Consider the following 26,266-nt stretch of genomic DNA (forward strand, 5'->3'; position numbering starts at 1 on the left):
GAGAGAGCGCACGTGGGGAGAGAGCGCACGTGGAGAGAGAGCGCACGTGGAGTGGGGAGAGAGCGCACGTGGGGAGAGGGGGCATGTAGGGTGGGGAGAGAGCGCACGTGGAGTGGGGAGAGAGCACACGTGGAGTGGGGAGAGAGCGCACGTGGGGTGGGGAGAGAGCGCACGTGGAGTGGGGAGAGAGCGCACGTGGGGTGGGGAGAGAGCACACGTGGGGTGGGGAGAGAGCGCACGTGGGGAGAGGGGGCATGTAGGGTGGGGAGAGAGCGCACGTGGGGAGAGGGGGCATGTAGGGTGGGGAGAGAGCGCACGTGGAGTGGGGAGAGAGCACACGTGGGGAGAGGGGGCATGTAGGGTGGGGAGAGAGCGCACGTGGAGTGGGGAGAGAGCACACGTGGGGAGAGGGGGCATGTAGGGTGGGGAGAGAGCGCACGTGGGGTGGGGAGAGAGCGCACGTGGGGAGAGGGGGCATGTAGGGTGGGGAGAGAGCGCACGTGGGGTGGGGAGAGAGCGCACGTGGGGAGAGGGGGCATGTAGGGTGGGGAGAGAGCGCACGTGGGGTGGGGAGAGAGCGCACGTGGGGTGCGGAGAGAGCGCACGTGGGGAGAGGGGGCATGTAGGGTGGGGAGAGAGCGCACGTGGGGTGGGGAGAGAGCGCAGTGAGAGGACCCCGAGAAAAATCCACGCGACTACGGGAAGAGAGACACACAAACTCCAAATACACAGCAGCAGGCGTCAGGGTCGGGATCGAACCCACGACCTCCTGTATACCAGGCGAGGTAGCTGACATCTCCTAGCCACCGCGGCGCCCTCAAGTATTTAACACAACAAAAAACATCCAGCACATAACACGGGAGACAGAGGGGGAGAGGGGCAGGGGGGAGAGACGGGGGGGGGGAGTGAGGAGAGGCAAGCGGAGTGGAGAGGGAAGCGAGATGCAGGGGAGGGGTGATGGTGGGAGACCCCCCCCCCGTTCCCCCCCACCGCCCTCCGTCCATCCCTGAGTTTTGACCCCAAACATGACGGGTGACGGAGTCTCAAATAAACTCCTCCACTCGACTCCCAAATAAACTCGCAGGCCGCACTCCAACAGCGACGCGCACGGGTAGCCTGGCTCGCTCGCGTCCGTGTGGGTCTTCTTGCGTTACCGGTAACCGAATGGAAAAAAACCGGTTAACGGTTCACGCCACACGTATATATATATAAAATACAAATTTAGTTTACCGGGTGAGGCCCCACTGAGCTGCTCGTCGCTCTCGTTCAGAAGCGACCCTGGCTGCTACTGAATGGAAGCTCAAACGAAGTTGGCGTATCATCATCATCGTCGTCGTCGTGTGGAAATGTATAACAGTAGCCAAATAACTCTAAACGACGTGATGTTGATTCTAAATGTGGAGGGGAAAATCGGAGGACCCGGAGAAAAATCCACGCAATCACTGGGAGAGAGACACGCAAACTCCAAATATACAGCAGCAGGCGTCAGGGTCGGGATCGATCCCAGGACCTCCTGTATACCAGGCGAGGTAGTTTATATTTGGAGTTTGTGGTGTCTCTCTCTCATCATCATCATCATCATCACGGTAGCTAGGAGATGTTAACTACCTCGCCTGGTGCACAGGGGGTCGTGGGTTCGATCCCGACCCTGACGCCTGCTGTGTATTTGGAGTTTGCGGGGTCTCTCTCTCATCATCATCATCACAGTGGCTAGGAGATGTTAACTACCTCGCCTGGTATACAGAAGGTCGTGGGTTCAATCCCGACCCTGACGCCTGCTGCTGTATATTTGGAGTTTGCGGTGTCTCTCTCTCTCCCCGTGGTCGCGTGGATTTTTCTCTTTAATATAAGGTACAATAATGAAGGATTATGGATAGGCGTGCCTTGTACTCTAGTGGTAGTGCCTTATGCCGAAATGTCTGACTTCCCAGCCAGCCTAATGTCGATTGAGAACTGAACATCCCTCCCCTAATGCCCCCCCCCCGCATCCTCCACCCCTCCCCCCAGACCCACCCTCCATCCCCCCCACCCTCCACCACCCCTCCCCACAGACCCACCCTCCCCCCACCCTCCATCCCGCACCCCCTCCCCACCCCTTCATCGCTAATCCCGGATTCTTCAGTTCGCCCCCCTCGAGGCCACGTGGTCACGGGTCAGTGAATCACAGAAGATCGGCCAGGGGTCACGGGCAGATGAGTGAGCGGGCTGAGTGAGCGAGGGCGTGAGCGAATGAGTGCGCGAGCGGGTGAGTGACTGGGTGCATGAGTGAGTAGGTGGGTGAGTGAGATGTGTGAGTGAGCAAGTATGTGAGTTAGTGGGTAAGTGAGTGAGCAAGTGAGTGAGCGAGTAGGTGAGTGATTGAGGGAGCGATTAGGGGGGTGAGTGAGTGTGAGTGAGCGAGTCGGTGAGTGATTGCGTAGATGAATAGTTGAGTGAACGAACGAGGAGGTGAGTGTGTGAGTGTGTGTGAGTGTGTGAGTGAGTGAGTGAGTTGGCGAGTGAGCGAGTGTGTGAGTGAGCGAGTGAGTGAGTTGGCGAGTGAGCGAGTGTGTGAGTGAGCGAGTGAGTGAGTTGGCGAGTGAGTGAGTGAGTGAGTGAGCGAGTGAGCGAGCGAGTGAGCGTGCGAGTGATTGTCTGAGTGAGTGGGCGAGTGAGTGAGCGAGTGAGTGTGAGTGAGCGAGTGAGTGAGTGTGTGAGTGAGTGTGTGAGTGAATGAGCGACTGAGTGTGTGAGTGAGTGAGCGAGTGAGTGTGTGAGTCAGCGAGTAGGTAAGTGATGGCGCAGGTGAATAAGTGAGTGAACGCACGAGAAGGTGAGTGTGTGAGTGAGTGAGCGAGTCGATGAGTGATTGCACAGGTGAATAGGTGAGTGAACGCACGAGAAGGTGAGTGTGTGAGTGAGTGAGCGAGTCGGTGAGCCGTAGCAGGCGGAGTCTCCACGCTCACGCCGTGATGAGGACCCATCGGCCTGGCCCATGCCAACAACAATCACATCTGTACATGACGAGAGAATCCCATTATCATCATCATCACCATCATCGGAGTCATCGTAACGGAGTAGGAGAGATTCGTAATGAATGTTTTGGCTCAGATCGCTGTGGAAGTGAAATGTTGTGTTGTGCACCCTCCTCCACCCGACACGGCGATTGGGGCGTCGCAGTGGCGAGGAGATGTTAACTACCTCGCCTGGTATACAGGAGGTCGTGGGTTCCACCACCACCATCATCACAGTGGCTAGCAGATGTTGACTACCGCGCCTGGTATACAGGAGGTCGTGGGTTCGATCCCGACCCTGACGCCTGCTGCTGTATATTTGGAGTTTACGTGTCTCTCTCTCTCATCATCATCATCACGGTGGCTAGGAGATGTTAACTACCTCGCCTGGTATACAGGAGGTCGTGGGTTCGATCCCGACCCTGACGCCTGCTGCGGTATATTTGGAGTTTGCGTGTCTCTCTCTCTCATCGTCATCACGGTGGCTAGGAGATGTTGACTACCTCGCCTGGTATACAGGAGGTCGTGGGTTCGATCCCGACCCTGACGGCTGCTGTTGTATATTTGGAGTTTGCGGTGTCTCTCTCTCTCCCCACGTTGGAGTGGATTTTTCTCCGGGTCCTCCGATTTTTTTCCCTCCACATTTAGAATGAACTTGCATTGAGAGTGTTTGCCTACTGCTATAAATGTCCACATGATGATGATGATGATCGGCCCACTTGGTTGAGCTGTCATTTGCGATAGCAAGGTCGCTTCTGAAAAACCGGGGCTTCCTTGGTAAAATAAAATAAAAATGTTTAAGGTTTAGTTTCGAATGAAGCTGTCAACGTGAGCGAACGTTCCTGCTTCGCTCTCGTGCTCCGAGAAGCACCGCCGCTGCGATGCTGGAGATGGTTCCACGGCGCGTGCCAACAACGGGGATCGCACGTGTCGCGGGCAACCAGCAACAACCCAGCATCAGCAGCATCCTCATCAGCAGCATCAACATCATCATCACCACCATCAGCAGCATTATCATCAGCAGCATCATCATTAGCATCATGAGCATTAGCATCATCATCATCACCACCACCAGCAGCCGCATTATCATCAGCATTATCAGCATCATCATTAACATCAGCATCATCAACCGCATCATTATCAGCATCATCAGGACGTTGCCAGAATTGTGGTACAGGCTGTAAAAGCCACGATATTAACATGACAAATGTAAAGCCGCCGTTCACCACTAAGTACATGGACTCCTCTACTTACGAACATTTGACTTACGAACTTTCAGAGATACGAACAAACCTGTCCGTACGTCCAGTTGCCTGTACGGACCGAGAGTCGTAAGTTCAACCGCCGCGCAATAGACGGCGGTGGTGACATCGACATCTACAGAACATGAAGACACAGTGTCATCTACATCTACAGAACGTGAAGAACCAGTGGCATCTACATCTACAGAACGTGAAGAACCAGTAGCATCAGGTCCCGTTGGAGGAGGGACGGCAGGGGTCTCAGCAGCCCTCAAAACCTGTTCCTCTGCGGGTGGCACAACACAGTCCAGCTGGGGATCAACAGGCGAGGCAAGCGGCATATTCGGCACAGCAGACCCCGGCAGGTCAACAAGTGTAGATGAGGTGTCGGTACGCGGGTCAACTTAGGGTTTGAGTCGCGACGAATGGACTTACCACCGACGTTTCCCGTATTGGACGCGAACACTCTGTGGGTTCCGAATGTCCACCAACGTCACAGGTCCTGTGCAATTTAGGGGATGTGCCTACCGGCACCTGAGGGCAGTGGAGCCATGCCTGATCACCCACCGACCAGGGCATGTGGGTACGCGATCGACGCGCACACCTCTTGTTCCTTGCCTGCGTACGGGCCGTCGCACACCTGGCGGCTTCTCGCGCCTCTGTATCTCATTCAAGCGAGTCCCGTACGTGATCAGGCAAGGAAAGGGACGGCTGTTTCCTCGGCGTACCCAGTTGTACATCAATGGGGGGTACGTTCTCACGACCATACATCAAGAAAAATGGCGAATATCCCGTGGACGCGTGCGGAACCATGCGGTATGCCGCTAAGACACCCAGTATGTGCAAGTCCCAATCGGTCTGCTTTTCACTGACCGTGTGACAAAGCATAGCCGAAAGGGTGCGGTTAAATCATTCCACCATGCCGTCCGTTTGCGGATGGTAAGGGGAAGTGCGGATTTTCTTTGTGCCCAGCGCATCGCAAACATCCTTGAGCAATTTGGAGGAGAAGTTACGTCCCTGATCCGTGAGCAGTCTCTCGGGTGCTCCTTTATCTATGACATAACCATTCACGAAAGCATCGGTGATGGACGCGGCCGTCTGGTCAGGCAGAGGCCAGGCCATAGGCCATCGAGAAAAATATTCTACCCCGACCAGAAGGTATTTGTTGCCCCTAGCAGATGGAGGGAACGGCCCGAGGATGTCGAGAGCAACTAATTTGTTTATACGGGATACCTCAATGGAACGTAATGGCGGCACATAATGTTTCCGAGGCGGTTTCCTCTTCGCACAATCATGGCATGACCGGACAAAGTCGTTGACGTCTGCCGTCATGCCGGGCCAAAAGAAATCTTTCTGCATTGCGGCCAAAGTCTTTTGCACGCCGAGGTGCATTAATTTGTCAGCGTGCAGAGCGCGAAGCAGATCATGGCGAAGGGATGTAGGCACGACCAGGCGTGGTCGGTCAGACAATACATCGGTACACATTAATAGTCCCGCTTGGCCCCGGAACATCCGCCACTTCCATCCCGCAAATGAGCTCTCGGTTTCCCGATCAATTTCCGCAGCGGAGCCAGAGAGGCATCGGCCTCCTGCTCGCGTAGCCAAACCGAGTCCGGCAGCCGCAGGGTATCATCAGTATCCACTGGCACATCCTGGCCGTCCTCGTTCGACATCGCCCCCATAACCGGACAGCGCGAGGTAAGCGGCGCCCCGCAGCGGTGCATACTTGTCAGACAAGTGCCCGGGGGAATGGGTGGTAACCTGGAGAGCGCGTCCGCATTGGCGTGGCGAGCACCCTTGCGGTACGTGATATCGAAGGAAAATTCCTGTAACGATTTCAACCACCGTGCCAATTGGCCTGATGGTTGGTCCAATTTCAACGAGTATTGCAAAGCTGCGTGATCAGTGCGAACGAGGAATTTCCTTCCATACAGGTACGGCCGGTACAGGCGAACAAAATGCACGATCGCCAAAAGTTCCCGCCTTGTCACGCAATATCGTGTTTCTGCCGGGGACAGAACCCTACTGCCGTATGCAACCACTCGTTCAACCCCGTCTTTACGTTGCGATAAAACGGCCCTGATGCCGATATCGCTAGCATCCGTGTCAAGGATGAACGGCTGGGAAAAGTCTGGGTAGTCGAGCGTAGGCGCCGTGGCGTGGTGATCCCGGAGCGAGTGAAAAGAGCGTTCCTCCTCCGGACCCCATTTAAACCTTTGATTTTTGCCCGTCAGAATATGCAGTGGTTTAGCCAGCGTGGCAAAGTTCTTAACAAACCGGCGATAGTAGGATGCAAAGCCTATAAAGCGCCGAACGTCGCCCACCGAAGTGGGTGTAGGCCACTCTCGGACACATCGCGTTTTCTGAGGGTCAGTGGACACGCCGTCCGAACTGACAATATGACCTAAGTAATGGACGGAGTATTGCAAAAGGTGGCATTTCTTTGGTTTAAACTTTAGGTCAGCCGAGCGCATCCTCTGAAAGACAGTCTCCAAGCGTTGGAGGTGTTCCTCGAACGTGCGACTAAAAACGATAATATCGTCTAAATAAATGAGGCATGTCTCCCACTGTAGTCCCGCCAGTACCAGTTCCATCAGGCGTTGGAACGTCGCCGGAGCCGCATTTAAGCCCATGGGTAAGCGGTTAAACTCAAAGAGGCCTTGTGGCGTGCGGAATGCCTTCTTGGGTTTCGACGCGTCATCGAGGGGGAGCTGCCAAAAGCCCGAGGACAGATCGAGGGTGGAGAAGAATTTTGCCCCTGACAAAGCGTCCAATGAGTCATCCATCCGTGGTAAAGGGTATGCGTCCGCCACGAATATCTTATTCAACCGGCGGAAATCGACGCAAAATCTCGTCCCACCATTCTTTTTCTTAACCAGTGCCACCGGCGCGCCCCACGGACTGTTGGACGGCGAAATAATATCCGCCGCCAACATCTCGTCTACCGCGCCGCGCACGTGTTCCCTTTCTGCACGGCTCTTGAGATGCGGATGCATACAAACCGGAGGTGTCGCACCGGTGTCAATATGATGCGACAAAAGCGACGTGCGGCCGAGATCCAAATCATTTTTACTGAAAACGTCAGCATACTGTAGTAACAACGAATGCAAAGCAGACCTCTGCGCGTTTGATAAAGATGAATTTTCTCCGCACAAGTCCGCGATCCACCGTTCCTGTGAACGATCGCGTGGCGGTCCATCGGTGTGTGTTTTAACATGTGGCTTTCCGTCAAAAGTGGCGAAATCGGTAGTGGCGTGAGCCAATACCGATCCAGCCGGGACAACGACCCGGTCTGGCCCCCCATTTAACACCTGTATGAATGGGGCCTGACCCGGCCGTACGATCGTTTGGGCCGCCACCAAGGAAAAAGATTTAGACACCGAATTCGTTGGGGATAATAACACACCCATCGTACCATCCTTAACCTGAAGGGGTTTACGGTAACACAGCGGGATAAGCATTTGTGAGCCCGATGGAACTTCTACTGTGGCAGCGACCATGGCGTTAACAGCATTACCCGGCGGTGAACGGGCCAGCAGGGAAGGCAGGAACAACATCCTACGACCCCCCGGCATTTCTAAACAATCCTGGTCGACCAGTATCTTAAGTGGCATGCGGCGCAAGAAATCGGTGCCTAATAGGCATGGGACGGCCAGTGAGCGCGAGATCAACACCGATCCTTCTGCGGTAATATTACCGATAGCAATTCGCACATCAACTTGACCGAAAATACCCATGCTACCCCCATTCGCGGCTACACACACGTCATTAACCCTGCGGATTCATGACGTGGGAATAGACAAAAGATGAAAAATAACATCTGAAATGATGGTGGCAGATGCGCCAGTGTCCACCAAAACCCGGACGTCGATGCCGTCGATGGTACCCGTACCGTCGACGAACCCGACGCCGCAGCCACAACCCTACGAGCCAATTTTTTCCATTGTGTGGTAGAGCGTGGTAATGACACCGAAGAATCACAATTATCATTGGAAGTGCAACTACGTGTGCGAGTGGATGAATGATGTGACACGACCTTCCGGGTGTCCGATTTGCTCCGACTGGCCCGAGGGTGTCGCGGCTCCGCGCCCGGTGGAGGAGATGGAGGCCCACTCGGCGGAAGCGGTGATGGCAGAGGTCGGCAGCGGCGGTCGCGGGCAAAATGGCCTCGTCGGCCACACTTGAAGCATGTGGCTGTCGTCGGCCGGCGGTCGGTCGACCCGGCCCCCGCACGTGGTCGGCTTGCGTAGTCACCACTCCGGTCGTTCAGCCGCCATCTCGGGATCCAGTGTCGTCGCCGGAGTCGTCGGAGCAGTGGACAACCCGTCGTGGAGACTACCCTAAAGGTGGGCCGTCGATTTCAGGTTTCCCCGTCCATGCCGCCATCTGATCCCAGCGCTTGATGTTAAATTTAGCGTCCAAGCAGCGAGCTACCCATCGCGAGATGTTGATTTCCTGGGACAGCTCCAGCATACGGGAAAGGATGAAAGGATCGAGGTGATCCGCCGTCGCGTCTGGGTAAGCGGCCATGGCCAACGCCACCAGCGCCCCCCTGGTAAGCCAAGGGCGACTCCTCCGATCCTCGACGACGTGACATAAATTTCCTCATGGCCGCCGTCGGCGGGTCGTAAAACTCCACCATTTCTGCGAAAGCATCACGAAGCGTCTTCTTCTTGGACGCCGAGATGGATCGGAAGACCGCCAGTGAAACATCGTCCAGCAACGTGGGCAGCGCTTCCAGCGCTTCCGTCCATCGCACGGATCTGAAGGCCGACTCAAAGCGCCACGTAAAAGCACTCCAATCGCCCCAGGCGATAAATTCCTTAATCTGTGGAAGCCGATGTCCGCGGTGGCAGGCAAACGCCGCGGGCGTCTCCACTTGCGCTTCCCGCGTTCTGCGCGTCTCTGACAAAATGGCGTCCGGCGGCCGCGTGGTAGCAGCCTCGCGCAAGATGGCGTCAAAAGGCTCCGTCGCCGCCGCCCCGCCCAAGATGGAGGCCTCCCCCCACGTGGCAGGAGCAATGGCAGACGTCGTTTCCCACCAAAGATCCTGGTCCTCGGCATCGAGCTGAACCGCAGGCGGCCGACCCAGGCCCGTAGAGGACGCGACCGCCGTCACCAGATTGAGCAGAATCGCGCGGAGCCACTCGATCTGCTCCGCCATCAGCCGCCATCCTTAGTCCGCCCTTGAGGTGGTTGCCTCTTCCTCCATTGGGCGATGTGCGGCGTCGAGGAGAGCGGCCGTCGGAGGTAGAGGAGCCGTAGCTCCTACCAGATCGTCGTCGTCCGTCTCCGCAACTTCCTCCGATGGAGGGTCGGGTGGGTTCTTCTTCCTGAGGTGCTTGGACATAGTGAAGATCGTCCAAACGGTCCCAGAAGAACTTCTGACACCAATGTAATAACACGCTGGAGACGGCTTGTAGAATCAGTCCTTTTATTTCACTTCCTTTGCAGTTCACAAACACTCCCCGTTGCTGGCAGGCAACGGGAAGCGGGCAGACAGTCACCAGAGACCCACCACCACGTGGCACCCGGAGCCCCACTCGCGCGTGGCCTCTCCCTCTCTTAGTTCCGTGTCTGACCCCCTGTCTCTCCTCTCTCCCCTTATTTAATGCCTGGTTCACGTGGTACACTCCAGCCAATCCTCAATAGCCTGCGCCGAATGTTCCAGATCCCCCATCAACTCCCGGGACCACGCCCCCGACTTGTCTTCCCATTGGCTGAGGCCAAGACCAACGAAACCAATCACCTAGCTGACATCCCGTGATCACGCCGGGGCCATGCTCCCAGGCTCTCCCCCCATTGGCTGTAAAGCGGGACCGGCAAAGCCGATCACCACGTGAATCTGACATAGGCTCTTATTACATATGTATGGATGTTTAACACTTAGGCTTTCGCGACCAATATCATTCATAATAGATGTGTTTTGGATTAGATCGCGTAAATATATGAGTGTGTCGTTACAACCAACATACATACATTATTAGATGATTCATGTGTGTATGTTGAACATCTTTCACATCGTACGTCGCCAGCCGTGCTAATCGGAGATGTGGGGGGGGGTACAATAAACTAAACACGAAAATCTGCTCTAAAAAAAGTGAGTTTCCAATCTGGATGATTTAAAAGTGCATAGCTGTCAGTTGCTTCCTCACATTGGAAGCAAGAGCGTTCCAGACGGACGCAGAGGCGCATCTGAAAACGCGCGATGCAGTGACGGTGGCGTTACCACGGCGCTTGTGCCAGGCAATGGGCACTTCGAGGCCACGTTAACTGTCGAAGGCCCACTGGCAAGAGGTCACGGGGCTGACCCAGGTGCCATGGGTTGACTGCTGTGCCAGGCTAGGTGCACCAGGAGAAGGTCACGGGACTGACCCAGGTGCCATGGGTTGACTGCTGTGCCAGGCTAGGTGCACGTCGAGGCCACGTGAAGTGTCGAACGCTCGCCGGCAGTAGGTCACGGGGCAGACTGACTGAGACGAGTGGCCGATGCACCGCCTGTGCCCCCTCCTGCGCCAACGAAGCGCGCGCACACACAGAGACACGTGGGGTGTCCGCCATGCGCGTAGAGGCCTACACAATGAGTGTCACCGATCCTAATAAAACGACACTCTCGTCATTTGGCCAGCTAAGGCTCACTGAGCTGTGGAGATCTTTCTCTCAGTCGAGGCCTGGCCACGAATGTTGGCCCAAGGAAGTGGCTTATCGTGTGGACATTTCGAGCAGCCAAATGCTCTAAACGCGTGACGTTCATTCTACACGTGGAGGGAAACCCCCGAGAGAGAGAGAGAAACTGCAAATACACAGCAGCAGCAGGCGTCAGGGTCGGGATCGAACCCACCACGGCCTCCTGTGTACCAGGCGAGGTAGTTAACATCTCGCCTCCGTCCGCACCAGCTATGCAGGACGCCTCGAGGTGCACCTAGCCTGGCACCACCACTCAGCGAGCTTTCTAATAAACGATCAGCTCTCTATCCTATGGTCGTTGCTGAGTGAGGATCGCGGTCATTGCGGGGAGATGGATATAGAGAGGGGGCGATAGAGAGGGGGCGATAGAGAGGGGGCGATAGAGAGGGGGCGATAGAGAGGGGGCGACAGAGAGGGGGCGACAGAGAGGGGGCGACAGAGAGGGGGAGACAGAGAGGGGGCGACAGAGAGGGGGCGACAGAGAGGGGGCGACAGAGAGGGGGCGACAGAGAGGGGGCGATAGAGAGGGGGCGACAGAGAGGGGGAGAGAAAGAGGGGATTGTGGGTGGAGACGGAGTGTGTCTCTGTGGCTCTCGTGTCGTTCGAGCGCGGGAAATGGCCAAACATCATCCCGATCTGATCTTTTGCCGCGAACAAGCCGGCGTGGCTATTGGCAGACTCTGTGAGAAACGCGATGGATGGTGTGTGATCTGCGACTCGTACGTGCGGCCATGCACGCACGTGCGCCTCTGTGACGAGTGCAATGATGGCTCGTAGCAAGGCCGCTGTGTGACCTGCGGGGGCCGCGTACTACTGCGAGGAGTGCACCATCCAGGGGAAGGATAGAGATCGTTGTCCCAAGATCGTGAACCTTGGGAGCTCTCAAACAGATTTCTTTTATGAACGCCAAAAATATGGATTCAGGAAACGATAACCTTTGCCAGCATCATGACACACCACTCACATTTAAGTTTTTTTCTAATGTGTTTTTTTTTAATGATGGAATTCCTATTTTCTGCGATTGTCTGACGAGAATGTTGTGGATAATTTATCTAAAAATAAGAACATTATGACCATTGGCTTGCACTGTGTGATATGATGGTCACATTGTATATTCGTGTGGAATCCTGTTTGCAGCCATGATGATCTTAGCACACCACGTGGTGTAATGTGATACATTGTTCCCTGCGTGGTCCAGGACTTTACGGCCACTGGAAGTTGTTTTTATTCACTTTGTCCCAGAAGATGCGAAGGGCAGAGAAGCCGTACCATCAAGTGATACCTGCATGTTCGCGGATGTCATCAGTTAATTCCCTGGCCTCTCTAGGGGTCAAAATAAATACGCAAGAATTGAACTTTAATTTTTAACTCGTAAATAAAGTTGATGGCTTCACGCTCAAATTTCTGAATTATGGATCTATTAAAAATATCTTAAACATTGTTTTATTATTACAGAAATAGAAATTAAACTTTAAACTTCATGAAAAAGAAAGAGAGGGGCTAGAGAGAGGGGGGGGGGCAGAGAGAGGCAGAGAGAGAGAGGTCTCAACGGATCCGTGTTTACCGATAAACTCTCACATCCGGAGCCCCCCCTCTCTCTCAGTAGCTCCTCTCTCCGCAGAGTTTACTAAACACCCACACCCCGCCACCCCCACCCACACTACCTCCACCCACACCACCTCCACCAACTCCATTCCTACCACCATCACCCCCACCACCATCACCCCCACCACCACCGCCCTCACCACCACCACCGCCAGCACCACCCCCACCACCACCCACACCACCACCACCCCCACCACCACCCACACCACCTCCACCACCTCCACCACCGTCACCCGCACCACCACCACCCTCACCACCACCCTCACCCTCACCACCACCACCACCCACACCGCCACCCCCACCCACACTACCTCCACCCACACCACCTCCACCACCTCCACCCCCACCACCATCACCCCCACCACCACCACCCTCACCACCACCCACACCCCCACCACCACCACCGCCACCCCCACCGCCAGCACCACCACCCCCACCACCACCCCACCACAACCCCCACCACCACCTCCACCACAACCCCCACCACCACCCACACCACCACCCCCACCCCCACCACAACCCCCACCCACACCGCCATCACCGATCAGCCGTAACAATTTGGTGATTTTAAGACCGGACTAAAACCGAACGTTGATTTCCTCTTCTACTCCTCAGTATTTACTAAAGGCAAACTATTGTTTTTGTGTTTTACCAGCTAAACGCCCCACTTGAGTTGCTACGCAGCTCTTTGTTGTTCCAGAAGCGACCCCGGCTATGACAAACGATAGCTCCAACGACGTGGCGGCTCATCGTCATCATCATCATCGTCGCCGTCATCGCCGCATGGGAATGTGCAGTAGCAGCAGCCACATCCTCTCTAGACACGTGGACGCTCATTCTAGATGTGGAGGGGAAAACCGGAGGACCCGCAGAATAACTCACGAGACACGCAAACTCCAAATATACGGCAGGCGTCAGGGTCGGGATCGAACCCACCACGACCTCCTGTATACCAGGCGAGGTAGTTAAAATCTCCTAGCCGCCGATGACGCGTGTACACAACACGACAGCGCGTGTGCACAACAATGTTGTATTTTTTTTATGTATTTTGTTGGCGAGATAAACATGGCAAGGAGACGTTGTCTTCTCCTAACGAATGCGTTCTCGTGAGGTCGCGCTCGCCGCACACAAAGCGCTCACCACACAAACGAAGCGCACACACAAAGTGCCCTCGCTGGTGTCGTCAGGCAGCACGAACCATCGTCATCACGCCAACTCTGCTCAACAGCAGCGGCGGCAGCGGCGGCGACTTTTGGCTGCTGCCCATCGCATGAAGACGACGGTCGTCGCGCGGTGCTTTCAGACGAGCTGCTTCTGCGACCGTCTGGAACGTTCTTCCTTTCTGGTATCAGTTAAGCCACAGGAGCTTTTGTTTTTAGTTGTTATAAAAATGTTTTGAAATTGCTTGTATTCTTGCTGCGATTTAGTCTTTTAATAATGTTATTTTTATATCTGTGTAGTGACAGCGCCGACTGCTGTCCAACAGCGGCAACTGCGGTGGACAGCGCACACGCCGTCGACCACATGCACGGCTGTGTGCCGGCAGGGCGGAGGAACTGGGGCAAGGGTCACGGAAGACCTCAAAGGGAGGCCCCTGGAACCCGCTCGTGGGTTCGAGAAGGGAGGCGTGCCTAGGGCGGAGCCAGGGCGGAGCCAGGCCGCGACGAGTAGGATAAAAGCAGCGGAGAGCGAGGAGCTCCGGGCTGCCTGCTCTGGGAGTGGACTCGTCTCGTCATCGCTGCCGCCTTCACACGATCATCGCGCGGCCGGACAGTCGTTGGCTGTCTCGGTCGACGCCGCCGGTGCAACACGGACGGGGTCGTGTCTGGGCCGGGCTGTACGACATCGAGAAGGACGGAGGCGAACCTGTTGAACCTCAAGAGTGTTAATAAAGAAGGTGCCTCCTGCAACTACCTCGTCTCCGACTTGTGCTACACTACATCTGTACAGCACTTTGAATGGCATCCTTTGCACGAAAGAGTGCTATAGAAATGAAGACTTGATTGATTGGGGCTGTTTTTGTTTAAATCATTATCTGTCTTTAACTTGACGTCCTTCCCCTGCACATCCGATTAGCACGGTTGACTACGTACGGTGTGAAAGAAGTTCAACGTACATGCAAACACAAACATTGTTCGCTTAAATGCATTGCAGGATAGGGACGATTCCACTCAGGCTGTTACGTGTCTGTGTGTGTGCATGTTGCGTGTGTGTCTGTTGTGTGTTTTGTTGTGTCTTTCTTTGTCTGATGTGTTGTGTGTGAGTGCATGTTGCATGTGTGTCTGTGGTGTGTGTGCATGTTGCGTGTGTGTTGTTGGTGTGTGCCTGTTGCGTGTGTGTCTTTGTCTGCCTGACATGTTGCGTGCTGCTGGCCACCCACCCCCTGAGTGTACCGTGGCGACCTTCACAGGTGCCACTCGCGAAAAGCACTTGCCCCCAACAATCTCTGAGGCTATACGGTTGGGGGTGGGAGACCTTTGTCTTTGCTACAAAAATGTGTTCCTCGAAAATGGCCCCGTGACCCCTGGATCCCTGACCCCGTGCGTCCGGGGTCAGGGACCCCAAAGCCGGCGGCAGGTGGCGAGGTCGGCGCTGCTGTTGGCGAGCGCCGATTGAGGGCGTCACGCGTCACGTGGCGCGCGTCACGTGGCACGCGAGGCGACGGCCATGCTGGGCGACAGCCGCCCAGACGCGGCTCCGCCTCGAGGCGCGGCTGTTGTGGTTGGAATTGTTTTGGGTGTGGTTGGTGGTGGTGGTGGTATTGTGGTTGGTGGTGGAGGTGTGGAAGTTGTGGTGGTGGTTTTTGTGGTTGTTGGTGGTGGTGGTGTTGCTATCACACTGCAGGTCGCCTCACCTCTCTGCAATCCCCTCTCCCATCACCACCATCATCACCACCTCCTCCATCATCACCACCACCACCTCCATCATCACCACTACCACCATCTTCACCACCACCACCACCACCGTTATCATCACCACCATCTTCACCACCACCATCACCACCACCTTCACCACCACCACAACCACCATGACCATCACCACCATCATCACCATGACCATCACCACCACCTTCACCACCACCATCACCACCATGACCATCACCACCACCTTCACCACCACCATCACCACCACCTTCACCATCACCACCATGACCATCACCACCACCTTCAACACCACCATCACCACCATGACCTTCACCACCACCATCACCACCATGACCACCACCATGACCACCACCACCACCGTCTCTCTCCCCTGAGTCCCTACGATCGACGCTCAATTAGAAGGTGTGCGTTTCACTCTCGCCAACCGCACACCATTGAGAGTGGTGCTGTTTGTTGCTGACGGTCTGAGTCTCCTTCGTCTACGTGCTCAGCTGCTGTGCTCCATGCGCGGTGCTATGATGAGTCATCCATTCATCACAACTACTAATAATGATAATGTAATTATATACAGCAGCGTCATTCACGCTAATCGCATCTCACAACGCTGTGCATTAGTTATTTATGTGAGGGCCAAATCATATTATTTATTCACGTGTATGTCTGTTGAACATCTTACTCACCATACGTAGTCAACCGTGCTGATGTACGTATGTTGAAAATCTTCCGCATCGTACGTAGCCAAACGTGCTAATGTGTGTATGTTGAACTTCTTTCGCACCGTACGTAGCTAACCGCGCGGGGAAGGACAACAAACTAACACACACACGAAACAATCCGTTTTAGAGAAATTAGTTTTCAATCTCTTAACAACCACCAAGCAAATTATAAACTCCTCAGAAAGTGAATTTTATTTTAACAAACAGATCAAGGAAAGCCACGAAAACAAAATAAGCACAAACATCAATAACAACAACAGAGACACGAGTCAGTGACGTCAACATCCCAGAGACCCACGGCTACTAGCGTGCCACTGCAAAACGGGACATTTTTTGCCGGTATCAAAGTGTAGTGGCATAGCGCTGGCTGCTGGCGGAGAAGGTGAAATGCGGTGCACGGCAGCACTGACGTCAGCAAGCCACGATAGACACGAGAGGGGGACCCCGAGGGGTCACAGAGGGGAAAGGTCACCGAGGGGGCCCATCGGGAAGCCCCGGGAACCCGCTAGAAGGTTCCAAAAAGGGGGCGTGGCCGGGGGCGGAGCGAGGCCGCGCTGGGCGTACGAGAAGGGCCCAGACGGGAGCTCGGGGCTGTTGCTGGAAGTGGGATGATCCCCGTCGTGCTGCTCAAGATCCTCCTCGTCGTCACCACCTCGTCGTCACCACCTCGTCATCGCCAGCCTCTCCTCGACGTCGTCGTCTTCACCATCCCGAGGCGCCGCTCGTCAGACGGCCGACCGACTGTCCTGACGAAGTCGTGCCGCCGACAATAGACGGTCTCACGAGAAGAGGGGTTTTCCCTTTTTTCTGGCAACAGAACTGAAACCTATTTACGAGAAATCACGTCTGCATTAACCACAATACTTGCACTTTTCACAGATGTCCAGTAGCGGCGGCCAATAAAAAATAAAATAAAATAAACGCGATAGTAGTGCAACGTACGATAAAGGTAAACAAATCACCCAAACAAAAACCATTAAAACTAAACCACCCCCATCCTACCAAGCAAAGCCCATTGATCTGTTAACTTATATTTCAGAAGCGACCTGGCGATCACAAATGATAGCCGCTCAACAAAGGTGTCCATCATTTGGACAATTACAAACCTTTCCACCCACACGGTTTACCCCGCATTCTTGTGCAGGGAAACTGAGTTTTCAGGTCCATGCGGAGTACAGCCGTTTCGATAGGGCAACAAAAATGTTTTGTGTCTATTTGTTTGTGTTTCTGTGTTTGTGTCTCTGTGTTTGTGTCTATTTGTTTGTGTTTGTGTCTCTGTGTTTGTGTCTATTTGTTTGTGTCTATTTGTTTGTGTTTCTGTGTTTGTGTCTCTGTGTTTGTGTCTCTGTATTTGTGTCTCTGTGTTTGTGTCTATTTGTTTGTGTTTCTCCCTGGTGGTGGGACTTTGTAGGAGGAACGTCGAGATTTATAAGGACACGGGGTGACCAATAAGGTCTGAATTGGTCTGTAATGAGGCAGGCACTGATATGGGGTTTACGGGTATGCATTTATGGCAGCCACAATTATCTAAATAATCTTAATGCGTGTTTCCACACACACACCCCACAGTACACACCACACACACACACGGCACAGCACACACACAGCACACACCACAAAACACACACCACACAGCACACCCCACAGCACAGAGTACACACACACACCACAGCACACACCACACACATCATCACACACACGGCACAGCACACCACACAGTACACACCACACAGCACACACACCACACAGCACACCCCACACCACACAGCACACACACACAACACACAGCACAGCACACACCACACAGCACACACCACACAGCACACACCACACACAAACAGCACACACACACCACACACACACCACACACACCGCACAGCACACACACAGCACACACACAAAGCACACACACCACACACACACATCACACACACACACCTCACACACACAGCACACACACAAAGCACACACACACCACACACACCCCACACCACACAGCACACATTCGGCACACACACCACACAGCACACACACCCCATACCACACACCACACACACAGCACACACATACAGCACACAGCCCCACCACACAGCACACACACACACCACACACACACACCACAGCACACACCACACACCCTCCACAGCACACAAACCACACACACAGCACACACCACACACACACAGCACACACACCACACACACACCACACACACAGCACACACACACCACACACACACCACACACACACACAGCACACACACACAGCACACACACACCACACACAGCACATACACACCACACACACAGCACACACAGCACACACAGCACACACAGCACACAGCAAAGACAGCACACACAGCACACACACACCACACACACACCACACACACAGCACACACACACCACACACACAGCACACACACAGCACACACACAGCACACACAGCACACACACACCACACAGCACACACAGCACACACACCACACAGCACACACACAGCACACACACATCACACACAGCACACACAGCACACACACAGCACACACACCACACACACACCACACACAGCACACACACACACCACACAGCACACAGCACACACACAGCACACACACCACAGCACACACAGCACACACACTCCACACACACACCACACACACAGCACACAGCACACACAGCACACACACAGCACACACACACCACACAGCACACACACCACAGCACACACCACAGCACACACAGCACACACACTCCACACACACAGCACACACCACACACACTCCACAGCACACACACACACACAGCACACACAGCACACACACAGCACACACACACACCACACACACGCAGCACACACACAGCACACACAGCACACACACAGCACACACACAGCACACACAGCACACACACACACACAGCACACACAGCACACGCAGCACACACAGCACACACAGCACACACACAGCACACACAGCACACACACAGCACACACACAGCACACACACACCACACACACAGCACACACAGCACACACACAGCACACACACAGCACACACACAGCACACACACACACACACAGCACACACAGCACACACACACCACACACACAGCACACACAGCACACACACAGCACACACACAGCACACACAGCACACACCCCACAGGACAGGTACCTCTCTCTCTCTGTCTCTCTACAGAACCCACGTCGTGCTGCCGTGCTGCCGTGCTGCCAGGAATGCGGTCACACGACGCCCACCCCTCGGGTCAAGGGGTCACGCTGCCGGGAATGTGGGGCAGCGGTGGGGGCAGCGGTGGGGGCAGCGGTGGGGGCAGCGGCGAGCGCGCCGCACTTACGAAACCAGCCGAGGTTCCATTCCCCCCCCCCTCCACTCACGAGCCACCGCAAACAACCGGTGACGATTATCAGAACCGGTCCTGGACCTCCCCTAGGTCGACTCAGCCTCAAATGAGTACCTGGTGCGGTGTATAAACATCGCCGCTGGGGAGACAAAGGCGGTCGCGCGTGGTTCTGGCCACCCACCCCCTCGCGTGCCGCTCGCTTACAGCACTTGCCCCTACAGTCTGTTAAGGCTACACGGAGGATTCATAATAACGGTGTTTGGGTGAGATCGCGTTGCTGATAAATATGTCGCCACCCTCCACCACCCGACACGGCCAATCAGTAAAAAAGTGTCACGTTGACAAAAGACAAAATAGTTCACTACTTTAGCCCACCGGTGTCTGTGTGAAGAGTGAATCCACAACATTTACAAGTACTCAAAAGTTGTATTCTATTATTATTTTATTTTATTTCTTTCTACGTGACTTTACCGAAAGAACCGAAGACTATACGGGGGATCTTTGTCTTTTGGGGGGGGGGGGGGTGGGGAGGATCACCGTGTAGGCTGGACGAGTTCGCTTCGCTTGTCCTCTCCGTGCGTGCACCTAGCCTGGCACAAGCGTGCTGGTGACGTCACCTTCCCTGAGTGGAGACCGGCGATAATTACTATTTGATGAAGAAAAAAAACAACCCATCACGCTCAACGAATATCGCCAACAACGTTCCTGTGGCCTTGCAGGGCGGAATGTGCGATGGACGACGTTTCAAGCAATGGCTTTCCTTCCCAGGCACATCGGCTGTGGAGAGAAGGGCATCTTGAATATGGGCCATGGCTCGAAACGTCGCCCATTGGTGCTATTGACAAACGTGTTGAGTTAAACCACCCCTCTCCCCACCCAAGTTCGCTTGGCTGAGTACAGCGTATTCGTGATGACTTCAAACTCCTCTGCAGCGGCGAGATTGTGAGTTGTTCCCGTGGGAACGGTGGCGCAGTGGTTAGCGCGCGGCGCTGTGTGTATACGTGGAACCCCACTCGCACCGCACGCTGGCCAACCGCGTTCATCGGAAGTGCGGGGGAAGTACAACGAACTCAACGCAAAGGCATCTTTAAAGAAATTAGTTTGTCAAAATCGATGTTAAAAGTGCACAGCTGCCAGTGGCTTCCTAACACCGGAAGGCAGAGCGTTCCAGACGGCCGCAGAAGCGAGGAACCCGGCCACCCGAGTTGGAATCCTCACTCACTGCCCACATTGGTGACGAATATCTGAACCGGTCCTGGGCCTCCTCTAGGTCGACTCAGCCTTAACGTATTACCTGTGTATAAAACATCAGCACTGGGAAGACAAAGGCGGCCGGGCGTGGTCCTGGCCACACCACCCCCTTGGTTGAAGTCCCGGCCCTACGGGTGCTACTCGCTAGCAGCACTTGCCCCAACAGTCTGTTAAAGGCCCGAACAGACTGTAGGGGCAAGTGCTGTGAGCGAGCTCCTGTGAAGGCCGGCACACGAGGGGGTGGGTGGCCAGCACCACGCCCGGCCGCCTTCGTCTCCCCTAGAGACGATGTTTGCGCACCGCACCAGGTACTTATTTGAGACTGAGTCGACCTAGGGGAGGCCCAGTACCGATCCAGATAATCCTCACTGGCTGCTGTCCGTAAGCGAAAATCGAACTCGGGTCGCCGTGGCTTCATATGGTGCGAAAGAAGTTCAACATCCACACAGACTCGCACTGCACTTCAGGGGGGAGCCACACACACACAACCCACACACACAACCCACACACACACAACCCACACACAACCCACAAACACACAACCCACACACACACAACCCACACACACGACCCACACACAACCCACACACACACAACCCACACACACAACCCACACACAACCCACACACACACAACCCACACACACAACCCACACACAACCCACACACACACAACCCACACACCCCACACACAACCCACACACAACCCACACACACAACCCACACACACACAACCCACACACAACACACACCCACACAACCCCCGCACAACAGCGCGGCGCCCGTGTTGGGAATAGAACCGGCGCCCTTCTCGCTGTGCGGCTCCACAGTGAGCGCCACCACCGCTGTGCCCGTTGCTGACGAGGGATGCCAAGCGGGGGGGGGGGGGTCCCTACACCCCCTCCTCCCCCACCCCTCCTCCTCCCCCTCTTCTCCTCCCCCCCCTCCTCCCGCTGACTCCTCGAGGCCGCCACGGGCGAGAAGGGGACAGCCCTGAGCGATGGGGCTGCAGTAATGCGATTCGCGTCAACTGAGACCGAGGAATGTCTCCCTCCCTCTGGCTCGCTCGCTCGCTCCCGACAAAAACACAACACACGGCGCAGACACGTGGGGAGAGCTGCGGGGGGAGAATGAAGGTGGGGGGGGAGATGAGTGGGGGGAGGTGACAGCGGCAAGGATGGGCGAGAGAGGGAGGGAGAGAGAGAGCCGCAGGTAACGGAGATCGATTCTCAGCTCCTCCCCGTGACCCCCCCCCTAACACCCCCCAACCCCCACACCCTCCAACAGCAGCAGCAGCAGCCACCGGTTCGCCACGACCATCCCCACCTTGTCTCATTATGTTATATGTATCTATATATTTGTATGATATGTGAATTGTTATATGTATCTATATATTTGTATGATATGTGAATTGTTATATGTATCTAAATATTTTTATTATATGTGAATTATGTTATATGTATTTATATATTTGTATATGTGAATTATGCTATATGTATGTATTATATAGGAACTGTGTTATATGTATGTATTTTCTAGAAATTATGTTGTATGTAGGTTTTACTTATATGCATGATATGTTAATTATGTTTAACGTATTTGTATGCATGAATTATGTATGAATTATATTATATGTATTCATATGTATGTATTATATGTGAATTATGTTATACGTATTTATATGCGTGTATGTATTATACATTAATTATGTTGTATGTATTTATATATATTATCTAGGCTGAGGGATTTCCCTTCCCGCAAGATGTCACAGAAATGCTCAACAAATCTGCGAACCTGTTCCTGGGGGGTGGGGGTCGGAGACCAGATCACCGTTCTTTCCATTAAGAATGGTAATGGGTGTGGCACCGCAAAAGTGATTTGTTATAGAACATTTATTTCTTGAGAACTGCTTTGTGTGTGTTTAGTTTGCTGTCCTCCCCCCGCACCTCCAATTAGCGCAGTTGCCTGTGCACGGTGCGAAAGAAGTCCAACGCGCCCAAGTTTCCTTTTCTCGTGGAGTTGCGATCACGAGTCGCCGAGGCATTTTCCATTTCCTCAGCAGCGCTCGACCACCACTCCCCCTTCCAGCGCCGCACGGCTCCCCGGATCTCCCGGCGACTGCTGCGGGTCGCCTCCTCGCCCGTGGACGTGGGGCGTGCTTCGCGGGGCGTGCTTCGTGGGGCGTGCTTCGTGGGGCGTGCTTCGTGGGGCGGTGCGAGTGAGCCGGTGGCTTGCTCGCAGCCAGCTACCGGTGGGCAGGTCACATACACGGATTTGCTGCCGGTGCCAAAGAACTTGGGCCCCGCACATTGGCTGCTCCGTCGCGATCGAGTCCAGCTCAGGCGGCCTTGCCTGGACACGGGGCACATCTGCCCGACGGTCTATAGGAGGGGGGGGACATTTGCCTTTGTGCGTGAAGTGGGGGCAGAATTCCAGGTGCATGTCCCCGGCGGATGAGTGATGAGTGACACCACCCCTCCCCCCACCCCTCCCCCTCCTCCCATACCCCCTCCCCCCATCCCTCCCCTCCTCCCATACCCCCTACCCCCATCCCTCCCCGCTGATTCGATTCCTCTAACTCTCACTCACTCTCTCCGACTCACACTCTCACTCTCTGACTCTCTCTCCCTCACTCTCTCCTACTCTCACTCACACTCTCCAGCTCACACTCTCTCACACTCTCCGACTCATACTCTCTCCAGCTAACACTCTCACTCATACTCTCTCCCTCACTCTCTCCGACTCACACTCTCTGACTCTCTCTCACTCTCTCACACTCTCTGACTCTCTCTCTCACACTCTCACTCACACTCTCTGACTCTCTCACACTCTCACTCACACTCTCTGACTCTCTCTCTCACACTCTCACTCACACTCTCTGACTCTCTCTCACACTCTCACTCACACTCTCTGACTCTCTCTCTCACACTCTCACTCACACTCTCTGACTCTTTCTCACACTCTCACTAACGCGGAAGTAACTGATCACTGCCACTGATGTTTACCCTCCGGTTACCCTCGCGTTACTTCGCGTTACTCCGCGTTACTCCGTGTTAGATTGCGTCACTCCGCGTTACTTCGCGTTACCTCGCATTACCTCGCGTTACTTCGCGTCACTCAGCGTTACTTGGCGTTACTCCGCGTTACTCCGCGCGTACTATGCAGAGTGTGCGCTAGAGGCCGCCATGCGCCACCCGTGGTCGTGGCGAGGGAGAGGGGAGAGGTTTGGTGAGCGCGCCGTGTCCGTCACCCACCGAGCCAGCAGCAACCACCCGAGTTCGATTCCCGCTCACGGCCAACATCGCTGTCCGATATCTGAACCGGTCCGAGGGAGACAAAGGCGGCCGGGCGTGGTGCCGGCCTCCATGGCTGCTGCTACTCGCTGCCCACAACACTGGCCCCGGACACTTTGTTCAGGCTGCACGCGGGGGGGTCCTCGTCCGCTTTGTGTGAGCGGGACAGCCGAGTGCATCTTAATGGCCTCAACTAGACGAGGTTTGTTTAACTTTACCAGGCAAGGCCCTGCTGAGCTTCGTAGCTCGTTTACAGAAGCCACCTGGCCATCACAAACGATAGCTCAACGACGTGGACTCATCGACATCATCGTCATCATCATCGTCATCATCGTCATCATCATCGTCATCATCATAGTTGTCATCGTCATCATCATCGTCATCGTCATTATCGTCATCGTCATCATCGTCATCATCACGTGGACATTTATATCAGTAGCCAAATGACTCTAAACGCGTGGTGGTGTTGATTCTCAAAGTGGGGGGTGGGGGGCGAACCGCAGGAGAAAAATCCTCGCGACCACGGGGAGAGAGACACAAAGACTCCAAATCTACAGCAGCAGGCGTCAGGGTCGGGCTCGAACCCATCACGACCCCCTGTGTACCAGGCGAGGTAGTCAACATCTCCTAGCCACCGTGATGATGATGACGAGAGAGAGACACGCAAACTCCAAATATACAGCAGCAGGCGCCAGGGTCGAGCTCGAACCCATCACGACCTCCTGTATACCAGGCGAGGTAGTCAACATCTCCTAGCCACCGTGATGATGATGAGAGAGAGAGAGACACCGCAAACTCCAAATCTACAGCAGCAGGCGTCAGGGTCGGGCTCGAACCCATCACGACCTCCTGTGTACCAGGCGCGGTAGTTAACATCGCCTAGCCACCGTGATGATGATGAGAGAGAGACACCGCAAACTCCAAATCTCCAGCTGACTCCACGCTTGTCCTGCACGCCGTCGATGCTGCCCGCCAAACTCGCGCACGCGCCAGCGAGGTGAAGTATGGACAGAATCAGACAGCGATTGCGATTTGATTTGCGATTACATTTTTTTAAGTCAAGATGTGTAACATTTAAAACATGCGATGGAGCATTGAAACACGATACCATCAACTTATGAACTGCTCTATATATTCTAATGCAAGGATGAAAACTTTAAATATATGATTTGCTTCCAACATGTACTTATACAAATGTTTTCATTGAAATAGAATAATCAAACAAAGAACAATTGTTAAGTTAAATTAATAAAGTTATAATAATAATAAATACAACACTTCCAATAAGAAAGTAATAGTAGGACTTTTCAAATCACAAAAAATCGCAGCCTTTGCGATTTGCTAATCGCATTACTTCAAATTGCGACTTCGATTTGAAATCGATTAATCGTTCAGCCCTAATGGGTACGAGCACCGCCCGGAGCTCCCTCGAGTGGAGCCCCCTTCCGCCAGCAGTGTCCTGCGTGAGGCGTTGCAGGGGCTGCGCCTACAGCTGCATTACCGCGTCCGACGTTTCGAGCACACCCCTCCCGTAAGACCCTCCCCCACATTATCTCCGACTCACACCCTCACTCACTCACTCACACCCTCACTCACTCACTCACACCCTCACTCACTCACACCCTCACTCACTCACTCAAACCCTCACTCACTCACACCCTCACTCACTCACACCCTCACTCACTCACTCACACCCTCACTCACTCACTCACACCCTCGCTCACTCACACTCACCCCTCTGATCCTCCCTCTCTTTCGCACTCTTTCCGAATCAACAGACAAAGATCACCCGTGTAGCCTTCATAGGCTGCAGGGGCAAGTGCTCTTAGCGAGCACCTGTAAAGAACGGCACGGCACACGAGGGGTGGGTTGCCAGCACCACGCCCGGCCGCCTTTGTCTCCCATGTAACGATGTTTACACACCGCACTAGATACTAATTTGAGGCTGAGTCGACCTCGGGGAGGCCCAGGTCACTGGCGATGGCCGTGAGCGGGAATCGAACTCGGATCGCCGGCTTCGCAGCGCGCTAACCGCTGCTCCACCGCTCCCCACCCCTCTCTCCCTCCCCCCTCTCTCTCTCCCTGGTTCCTCCCTCCCCCCGTCTCCCATCGACGACCCCACCCTCTCTCTCACGCTCGCACATTTTACTCTCTCCAAATGCCACACCCCCATAACACCACCCTCCTCTCTCTCTCTCTCTCAATCTCTCCCCCTCTCTTCCACTCACTCACTC

The 26,266-nt window shown here is 54.6% G+C and overlaps 1 protein-coding gene and 1 pseudogene across 1 annotated transcript in view; both read left to right on the forward strand.

The window, feature by feature from the left end:
* LOC144949193 (proline-serine-threonine phosphatase-interacting protein 1-like) overlaps positions 1-14,014 on the forward strand; it is a 60,234-nt gene extending 46,220 nt beyond the window's left edge. The window contains exon 16 of the transcript XR_013640256.1: positions 13,987-14,014. The gene's annotated coding sequence lies outside the window, so the exon portion shown is untranslated. The remainder of the gene's footprint in view (positions 1-13,986) is intronic.
* On the forward strand, positions 11,537-11,855 carry LOC144949192 (PHD finger-like domain-containing protein 5A pseudogene; annotated as a pseudogene).
* Positions 14,015-26,266: the final 12,252 nt, after the last annotated feature.

The sequence above is a fragment of the Lampetra fluviatilis genome, chromosome 53 (assembly GCF_964198595.1).
Source record: "Lampetra fluviatilis chromosome 53, kcLamFluv1.1, whole genome shotgun sequence".
Lineage (NCBI taxonomy): Eukaryota > Metazoa > Chordata > Hyperoartia > Petromyzontiformes > Petromyzontidae > Lampetra > Lampetra fluviatilis.